This window comes from Lissotriton vulgaris, chromosome 1_1 (assembly GCF_964263255.1).
Source record: "Lissotriton vulgaris chromosome 1_1, aLisVul1.2, whole genome shotgun sequence".
NCBI lineage: Eukaryota > Metazoa > Chordata > Amphibia > Caudata > Salamandridae > Lissotriton > Lissotriton vulgaris.
Window position 1 is genome coordinate 46,644,358 of NC_141685.1, and position 10,830 is coordinate 46,655,187.

The following is a 10,830-nucleotide window of genomic DNA, read 5'->3' on the forward strand; positions in this document are numbered from 1 at the left end:
ACAAAACAAGGGGAAAATTAGTGAAACAGAGAGCAGAAGGCCACTAAAAATAAGGGAAGCAGAGGGCAGAAAGGCACAAAAAACAAGGGGAAAACGAGGGAAACAGAGAGCAGAAGGCCACAGAAAACAAGGGAAACAGGGCAGAAGGGCACGAAAAACAAGGGGAAAACGGGTGGAACAGAGGGCAAAAAAGCACAAAAAACGAGGGAAACAGAGGGCAGAAGGGCACAAAACATAAGGGGATAACGAGTGAAACAGAGGGCAGAAGGGCACAGAAACAAGGGGAATACAGGTGGAACAGAGGGCAGAAAGGCACAAAAAACCAGGGAAACAGGCAGAAGGGCACAAAAAACAAGGGGAAAACGAGTGAAACATAGGGCAGAAGGGCATAAAAAGGGCACAAAACACAAGGGAAACAGAGGGCAGAATGGCACAAGAAACAAGGGGGAAACGAGTGATACAGAGAGCAGAAGGCCAAAATAAACAAGTGAAACAGAGCAGAAGGCTGCAAAAAACGATGGAAACAGAGGGCAGAAAGGCACAAAAAACAAGGGGAAAACAAGTGACACAGAGGGCAGAAGGCCACAAAAAACGAGGGAAACAGAGGGCAGAAGGGCACGAAAAATGAAGGAAACAGAGGGCAGAAGGGCACAAAACAAGGGGAAAACGAGGGAAACAGGGCAGAAGGCCACAAAAACAAGGGGAAAATGGGTGGAACAGAGGGCAGAAAGGCACAAAAAATGAGGGAAACAGGGCATAAGGGCACGAAACACAAGTGAAACAGAGGGCAGAAGGGCACGAAAAACAAGGGAAACAGAGGGCAGAAGGGCACAAAACAAGGGGAAAACAAGTGAAACAGAGAGCGGAAGGCCACAAAAAACAAGGGCAACAGAGCAGAAAGGCACGAAAAACAAGGGGAAACCGAGTGAAACAGGGCAGATAGCCACAAAAAACGAGGGAAACAGAGGGCAGAAGAGCACAAAAAACGAGGGGAAAACGAGTGAAACAGATAGCAGAAGGCCACAAAAAACAAGGAAAACAGAGGGCAGAAGGGCACGAAAAATGAGGGAAACAGAGGGCAGAAGGGCACGAAAAACAAGTGGAAAACGAATGAAACCGGGCAGAAGGCCCCATAAGAAGAGGGAAACAGAAGGCAGAAAGGCAGAGGGGCACAGAAAACAAGGGGAAAACGAGTGCAACAGAGGTCAGAAGGCCACAAAAAACGAGGGAAACAGAGGGCAGAAGGGCATGAAAAACGAGGGAAACAGGGCAGAATGGCACAAAAAACAAGGGGAACACGAGTGAAACAGAGGGCAGAAGGCCACAAAAAACGAGGGAAACAGAGGCAGAAGGGCTCAAAAAACGAGTGAAACAGAGGGCAGAAGGCCACAGAAAAATAGGGAAACAGGGCAGAAGGGCACGAAAAACAAGGGGAAAACAAGTGAAACAGAGGGCAGAAGGGCACAAAAACAAGGGGAAAACGGGTGGAACAGAGGGCAGAAAGGCACAAAAAACTAGGGAAACAGAGGGCAGAAGGGCACAAAACCAAGGGGAAAACGGGTAGAACAGAGGGCAGAAAGGCACAAAAAACAAGGGAAACAGAGGGCAGAAGGGCACAAAAACAAGGGGAAAATGAGTGAAACAGAGGGCAGAAGGGCACAAAAAACAAGGGGAAAACGAGTGAAACAGAGGGCAGAAGGGCACAAAAGCAAGGGGAATACGGGTGAAACAGAGGGCAGAAGGGCACAAAAAACCAGAGAAACAAGCAGAAGGGCACTAAAAACAAGGGGAAAACCAGTGAAACAGAGGGCAGAAGGGCACAAAAAACAAGGGGAAAACCAGTGAAACAGAGGGCAGAAGGCCACAAAAACAAGGGGAAAACGGGTGGAACAGAGGGCAGAAAGGCACAAAAAACGAGGAAAACAGAGGGCAGAAGGGCACGAAACACGAAGAAAACAGAGGGCAGAAGGGCACAAAACATGGGTAAAACGATTGAATTAGAGAGCAGAAGGCCACAAAAAAAAGGGAAACAGAGGGCAGAAAGGCACGAAAAACAAGGGGAAAACGAGTGAAACAGGGCAGATGGCCACAAAAAAGCGAGAGAAAAGGAGGGCAGAAGGGCACAAAAAACAAGGGGAAACAGAGCAGAAGGCCACAAAAAACAAGGAAAACAGGGCAGAAGGGCACGAAAAACAAGTGGAAAACGAGTGAAATAGGGCAGAAGGCCACATAAAAAGAAGGAAAGAAGGCAGAAGGGCACGGAAAACAAAGGGAAAACAAGTGCAACAGAGGACAGAAGGCCACAAAAAACGAGGGAAACAAGAGGGCAGAAGGGCATGAAAAACTTTTGAAACAGGGCAGAAGGGCACAAAAAACAAGGGAAACAGAGGGCAGAAGGGCACAAAAAACAAGGGGAAAACGAGTGAAACAGAGGGCAGAAGGCCACAAAAAACGAAGGAAACAGACAAAAGGGCACGAAAAACGAGGGAAACAGAGGGCAGAAGGGCACAAAACAAGGGGAAAATGAGTGAAACAGAGAGCAGAAGGCCACAGAAAACAAGGGAAACATGGTAGCAGGGCATGAAAAACAAGGGGAAAACGAGTGAAACAGAGGGCAGAAGGGCACAAAAACAAGGGGAAAACGGGTGGAACAGAGGGGAGAAAGGCACAAAAAATGAGGGAAACAGGGCAGAAGTGCACAAAAAAACAAGGGAAAAACGAGTGAAACAGAGGGCAGAAAGGCACAAAAACAAGGGGAAAACTGGTGGAACAGAGGGCAGGAAGGCACAAAAAACGAGGGAAACAGAGGGCAGAAGGGCACAAAAAACAAGGGGAAAACGAGTGAAAGAGAGGGCAGAAGGGCACAAAAAACAAGGGGAAAACGAGTGAAACAGAAAGCAGAAGGCCCAAAAAAAGTGAAACAGAGAGCAGAAGGAAACAAAAAAAAGGGGAAAATGAGTGAAACAGAGGGCAGAAGGCTACAAAAAACGAGGGAAACAGAGGGCAGAAGGGCACAAGACAAGGGGAAAACGAGTGAAATAAAGAGCAGAAGGCCACAGAAAACAAGGGAAATAGGGCAGAAGGGCACAAAAAACAAGGGGAAAACGAGTGAAACAGAGGGAGAAGGCCACAAAAACAAGGGGAAAACGGGTGGAACAGAGGGCAGAAAGGCACAAAAAACGAGGGAAACAGAGGGCAGAAGGGCACGAAACACGAGGGAAACAGAGGGAAGAAGGGCACGAAAAACGAGGGAAACAGAGTGCAGAAGGGCACAAACAAAAAACGAGGGAAACAGAGGGCAGAAGGGCACATAAAACAAGGGGAAAGCGAGTAAAACGGAGAGCAAAAGGCCACAAAAAACAAGGAAAACAGGGCAGAAGGGCCCGAAAAATGAGGGAAACAGAGGGCAGAAGGGCACGAAAAACAAGTGGAAAACAAGTGAAACAGGGCAGAAGGTCACATAAAAAGAGGGAAACAGAAGGCAGAAGGGCACAGAAAACAAGGGGAAAACGAGTGCAACAGAAGACAGAAGGCCACAAAAAACGAGGGAAACAGAGTGCAGAAGGGCACAAAATACGAGGGAAACAGGGCAGAAGGGCACAAAAAATGAGGGAAACAGGGCAGAAGGGCACAAAAAACAAGGGGAAAGCGAGGGAAACAGAGGGTAGAAGGCCACATAAAACGAGGGAAACAGAGGCAGAAGGGCAAGAAAAACGAGGGAAACAGAGGGCAGAAGGGCACAAAACAAGGTGAAAACAAGTGAAACAGAGAGCAAAAGAACACAGAAAACTAGGGAAACAGGGCAGAAGGGCACAAAAAACAAGGGGAAAACGAGTGGAACAGAGGGCAGAAAGGCATAAAAAACGAGGGAAACATGGCAGAAGGGCACAAAATACAAGGGGAAAACGAGTGAAACAGGGCAGAAGGGCACAAAAACAAGGGGAAAACGGGTGGAACAAAAGGCAGAAAGGCACAAAAAACGAGGGAAACAGAGGGCAGAAGGGCACAAAAAACAAGGGGAAAACAAGTGAAACAGAGAGCAGAAGGCCAAAAAAAAGCAAGTGAAACAGAGAGCAGAAGGCCACAAAAAACAAGGGAAACAGAGGGCAGAAGGGCACAAAAACAAGGGGAGAACGAGTGAAACAGAGGGCAGAAGGCCACAAAAAACTAGGGAAACAGAGGGCAGAAGGGCATGAAAAACAAGGGAAACAGAGGGCAGAAGGGCACAAAACAAGGGGAAAACAAGTGAAACAGAGAGCAGAAGGCCACAGAAAACAAGGGAAACAGGGCAAAAGGGCACAAAAAACAAGGGGGAAACGAGTGAAACATACGGCAGAAGGCCACAAAAACAAGGGGAAAACGGGTGGAACATGAGGCAGAAACGCATCAAAAAACGAGGGAAACAGAGGGAAGAAGGGCACAAAAAACAAGGGGAAAACGAGTGAAACAGAGGGCAGAAGGACACAAAAAACAAGGGAACAGAGGGCAGAAGGGCACAAAAAACGAGTGAAACAGAGGGCAGAAGGGCACAGAACAAGGGGGAAACTAGTGAAACAGAGAGCAGAAGGCCACAGAAAAATAGGGAAACAGGGCAGAAGGGCACGAAAAACAAGGGGAAAACAATTGAAACAGAGGGCAGAAGGGCACAAAAACAAGGGGAAAACGGGTGGAACATGAGGCAGAAACGCATCAAAAAACGAGGGAAACAGAGGGAAGAAGGGCACAAAAAACAAGGGGAAAACGAGTGAAACAGAGGGCAGAAGGGCACAAAAAACAAGGGAACAGAGGGCAGAAGGGCACAAAAAACAAGTGAAACAGAGGGCAGAAGGGCACAGAACAAGGGGGAAACTAGTGAAACAGAGAGCAGAAGGCCACAGAAAAATAGGGAAACAGGGCAGAAGGGCACGAAAAACAAGGGGAAAACAAGTGAAACAGAGGGCAGAAGGGCACAAAAACAAGGGGAAAATGGGTGGAACAGAGGGCAGAAAGGCACAAAAAACTAGGGAAACAGAGGGCAGAAGGGCACAAAACCAAGGGGAAAACGGGTAGAACAGAGGGCAGAAAGGCACAAAAAACAAGGGAAACAGAGGGCAGAAGTGCACAAAAACAAGGGGAAAATGAGTGAAACAGAGGGCAGACAGGCACAAAAAACCAGAGAAACAGGCAGAAGGGCACAAAAAGCAAGGGGAAAACCAGTGAAACAGAGGGCAGAAGGGCACAAAAAACAAGGGGAAAACCAGTGAAACAGAGGGCAGAAGATCACAAAAACAAGGGGAAAACGGGTGGAACAGAGGGCAGAAAGGCACAAAAAACGAGGAAAACAGAGGGCAGAAGGGCACGAAACACGAAGAAAACAGAGGGCAGAAGGGCACAAAACATGGGTAAAACGATTGAATTAGAGAGCAGAAGGCCACAAAAAAAAAAAGGGAAACAGAGGGCAGAAAGGCACGAAAAACAAGGGGAAAACGAGTGAAACAGGGCAGATGGCCACAAAAAAGTGAGGGAAAAGGAGGGCAGAAGGGCACAAAAAACAAGGGGAAACAGAGCAGAAGGCCACAAAAAACAAGGAAAACAGGGCAGAAGGGCACGAAAAACAAGTGGAAAACAAGTGAAATAGGGCAGAAGGCCACATAAAAAGAAGGAAACAAGGCAGAAGGGCACGGAAAACAAAGGGAAAACAAGTGCAACAGAGGACAGAAGGCCACAAAAAACAAGGGAAACAAGAGGGCAGAAGGGCATGAAAAACTTTTGAAACAGGGCAGAAGGGCACAAAAAACAAGGGAAACAGAGGGCAGAAGGGCACAAAAAACAAGTGGAAAACGAGTGAAACAGAGGGCAGAAGGCCACAAAAAACGAAGGAAACAGACAAAAGGGCACGAAAAACGAGGGAAACAGAGGGCAGAAGGGCACAAAACAAGGGGAAATGAGTGAAACAGAGAGCAGAAGGCCACAGAAAACAAGGGAAACAGGGTAGCAGGGCATGAAAAACAAGGGGGAAACGAGTGAAACAGAGGGCAGAAGGGCACAAAAACAAGGGGAAAACGGGTGGAACAGAGGGGAGAAAGGCACAAAAAATGAGGGAAACAGGGCAGAAGTGCACAAAAAAACAAGGGAAAAACAAGTGAAACAGAGGGCAGAAAGGCACAAAAACAAGGGGAAAACTGGTGGAACAGAGGGCAGGAAGGCACAAAAAACGAGGGAAACAGAGGGCAGAAGGGCACAAAAAACAAGGGGAAAACGAGTGAAAGAGAGGGCAGAAGGGCACAAAAAACAAGGGGAAAACGAGTGAAACAGAAAGCAGAAGGCCCAAAAAAAAGTGAAACAGAGAGCAGAAGGCCACAAAAAACGAGGGAAACAGAGGGCAGAAGGAAACAAAAAACAAGGGGAAAATGAGTGAAACAGAGGGCAGAAGGCTACAAAAAACGAGGGAAACAGAGGGCAGAAGGGCACAAGACAAGGGGAAAACGAGTGAAATAAAGAGCAGAAGGCCACAGAAAACAAGGGAAATAGGGCAGAAGGGCACAAAAAACAAGGGGAAAACGAGTGAAACAGAGGGAGAAGGCCACAAAAACAAGGGGAAAACGGGTGGAACAGAGGGCAGAAAGGCACAAAAAATGAGGGAAACAGAGGGCAGAAGGGCACGAAACACGAGGGAATCATAGGGAAGAAGGGCACAAACAAAAAACGAGGGAAACAGAGGGCAGAAGGGCACATAAAACAAGGGGAAAGCGAGTAAAACGGAGAGCAAAAGGCCACAAAAAACAAGGAAAACAGGGCAGAAGGGCACGAAAAATGAGGGAAACAGAGGGCAGAAGGGCACGAAAAACGAGTGGAAAACAAGTGAAACAGGGCAGAAGGTCACATAAAAAGAGGGAAACAGAAGGCAGAAGGGCACAGAAAACAAGGGGAAAACAAGTGCAACAGAAGACAGAAGGCCACAAAAAACGAGGGAAACAGAGTGCAGAAGGGCACAAAATACGAGGGAAACAGGGCAGAAGGGCACAAAAAATGAGGGAAACAGGGCAGAAGGGCACAAAAAACAAGGGGAAAGCGAGGGAAACAGAGGGCAGAAGGCCACAAAAAACGAGGGAAACAGAGGCAGAAGGGCAAGAAAAACGAGGGAAACAGAGGGCAGAAGGGCACAAAACAAGGTGAAAACAAGTGAAACAGAGAGCAAAAGAACACAGAAAACTAGGGAAACAGGGCAGAAGGGCACAAAAAACAAGGGGAAAACGAGTGGAACAGAGGGCAGAAAGGCATAAAAAACGAGGGAAACATGGCAGAAGGGCACAAAATACAAGGGGAAAACGAGTGAAACAGGGCAGAAGGGCACAAAAACAAGGGGAAAACGGGTGGAACAAAAGGCAGAAAGGCACAAAAAACGAGGGAAACAGAGGGCAGAAGGGCACAAAAAACAAGGGGAAAACAAGTGAAACAGAGAGCAGAAGGCCAAAAAAAAGCAAGTGAAACAGAGAGCAGAAGGCCACAAAAAACAAGGGAAACAGAGGGCAGAAGGGCACAAAAACAAGGGGAGAACGAGTGAAACAGAGGGCAGAAGGCCACAAAAAACTAGGGAAACAGAGGGCAGAAGGGCATGAAAAACAAGGGAAACAGAGGGCAGAAGGGCACAAAACAAGGGGAAAACAAGTGAAACAGAGAGCAGAAGGCCACAGAAAACAAGGGAAACAGGGCAAAAGGGCACAAAAAACAAGGGGAAAACGAGTGAAACATACGGCAGAAGGCCACAAAAACAAGGGGAAAACGGGTGGAACATGAGGCAGAAACGCATCAAAAAACGAGGGAAACAGAGGGAAGAAGGGCACAAAAAACAAGGGGAAAACGAGTGAAACAGAGGGCAGAAGGGCACAAAAAACAAGGGAACATAGGGCAGAAGGGCACAAAAAACAAGTGAAACAGGGCAGAAGGGCACAAAAAACAAGGGGGAAACTAGTGAAACAGAGAGCAGAAGCCACAAAAAACAAGAGGAAAACGAGTGAAACAGAGGGCAGAAAGGCACAAAAAACGAGGAAAACAGAGGGCAGAAGGGCACGAAACACGAAGAAAACAGAGGGCAGAAGGGCACAAAACATGGGTAAAACGATTGAATTAGAGAGCAGAAGGCCACAAAAAAAAGGGAAACAGAGGGCAGAAAGGCACGAAAAACAAGGGGAAAACGAGTGAAACAGGGCAGATGGCCACAAAAAAGCGAGGGAAAAGGAGGGCAGAAGGGCACAAAAAACAAGGGGAAACAGAGCAGAAGGCCACAAAAAACAAGGAAACAGGGCAGAAGGGCACGAAAAACAAGTGGAAAACGAGTGAAATAGGGCAGAAGGCCACATAAAAAGAAGGAAACAAGGCAGAAGGGCACGGAAAACAAAGGGAAAACAAGTGCAACAGAGGACAGAAGGCCACAAAAAACGAGGGAAACAAGAGGGCAGAAGGGCATGAAAAACAAGGGAAACAGAGGGCAGAAAGGCACAAAAAACAAGGGGAAAACGAGTGAAACAGAGGGCAGAAGGCCACAAAAAACGAAGGAAACAGACAAAAGGGCACGAAAAACGAGGGAAACAGAGGGCAGAAGGGGACAAAACAAGGGGAAAAAGAGTGAAACAGAGAGCAGAAGGCCACAGAAAACAAGGGAAACAGGGTAGCAGGGCATGAAAAACAAGGGGAAAACGAGTGAAACAGAGGGCAGAAGGGCACAAAAACAAGGGGAAAACGGGTGGAACAGAGGGGAGAAAGGCACAAAAAATGAGGGAAACAGGGCAGAAGTGCACAAAAAAACAAGGGAAAAACGAGTGAAACAGAGGGCAGAAAGGCACAAAAACAAGGGGAAAACTGGTGGAACAGAGGGCAGGAAGGCACAAAAAACAAGGGAAACAGAGGGCAGAAGGGCACAAAAAACAAGGGGAAAACGAGTGAAAGAGAGGGCACAAGGGCACAAAAAACAAGGGGAAAACGAGTGAAACAGAAAGCAGAAGGCCCAAAAAAAAGTGAAACAGAGAGCAGAAGGCCACAAAAAACGAGGGAAACAGAGGGCAGAAGGAAACAAAAAACAAGGGGAAAATGAGTGAAACAGAGGGCAGAAGGCTACAAAAAACGAGGGAAACAGAGGGCAGAAGGGCACAAGACAAGGGGAAAACGAGTGAAATAAAGAGCAGAAGGCCACAGAAAACAAGGGAAATAGGGCAGAAGGGTACAAAAAACAAGGGGAAAACGGGTGGAACAGAGGGCAGAAAGGCACAAAAAACGAGGGAAACAGAGGCAGAAGGGCTCAAAAAACGAGTGAAACAGAGGGCAGAAGGCCACAGAAAAATAGGGAAACAGGGCAGAAGGGCACGAAAAACAAGGGGAAAACAAGTGAGACAGAGGGCAGAAGGGCACAAAAACAAGGGGAAAACGGGTGGAACAGAGGGCAGAAAGGCACAAAAAACTAGGGAAACAGAGGGCAGAAGGGCACAAAACCAAGGGGAAAACGGGTAGAACAGAGGGCAGAAAGGCACAAAAAACAAGGGAAACAGAGGGCAGAAGGGCACAAAAACAAGGGGAAAATGAGTGAAACAGAGGGCAGAAGGGCACAAAAAACAAGGGGAAAACGAGTGAAACAGAGGGCTGAAGGGCACAAAAGCAAGGGGAATACGGGTGAAACAGAGGGCAGAAGGGCACAAAAAACCAGAGAAACAGGCAGAAGGGCACTAAAAACAAGGGGAAAACCAGTGAAACAGAGGGCAGAAGGGCACAAAAAACAAGGGGAAAACCAGTGAAACAGAGGGCAGAAGGCCACAAAAACAAGGGGAAAACGGGTGGAACAGAGGGCAGAAAGGCACAAAAAACGAGGAAAACAGAGGGCAGAAGGGCACGAAACACGAAGAAAACAGAGGGCAGAAGGGCACAAAACATGGGTAAAACGATTGAATTAGAGAGCAGAAGGCCACAAAAAAAAGGGAAACAGAGGGCAGAAAGGCACGAAAAAACAAGGGGAAAACGAGTGAAACAGGGCAGATGGCCACAAAAAAGCGAGAGAAAAGGAGGCAGAAGGGCACAAAAAACAAGGGGAAACAGAGCAGAAGGCCACAAAAAACAAGGAAAACAGGGCAGAAGGGCACGAAAAACAAGTGGAAAACGAGTGAAATAGGGCAGAAGGCCACATAAAAAGAAGGAAACAAGGCAGAAGGGCACGGAAAACAAAGGGAAAACAAGTGCAACAGAGGACAGAAGGCCACAAAAAACGAGGGAAACAAGAGGGCAGAAGGGCATGAAAAACTTTTGAAACAGGGCAGAAGGGCACAAAAAACAAGGGAAACAGAGGGCAGAAGGGCACAAAAAACAAGGGGAAAACGAGTGAAACAGAGGGCAGAAGGCCACAAAAAACGAAGGAAACAGACAAAAGGGCACGAAAAACGAGGGAAACAGAGGGCAGAAGGGCACAAAACAAGGGGAAAATGAGTGAAACAGAGAGCAGAAGGCCACAGAAAACAAGGGAAACATGGTAGCAGGGCATGAAAAACAAGGGGAAAACGAGTGGAAACAGAGGGCAGAAGGGCACAAAAACAAGGGGGAAAACGGGTGGAACAGAGGGGAGAAAGGCACAAAAAATGAGGGAAACAGGGCAGAAGTGCACAAAAAAACAAGGGAAAAACGAGTGAAACAGAGGGCAGAAAGGCACAAAAACAAGGGGAAAACTGGTGGAACAGAGGGCAGGAAGGCACAAAAAACGAGGGAAACAGAGGGCAGAAGGGCACAAAAAACAAGGGGAAAACGAGTGAAAAGGAGAGGGCAGAAGGGCACAAAAAACAAGGGGGAAAACGAGTGAAACAGAAAGCAGAAGGC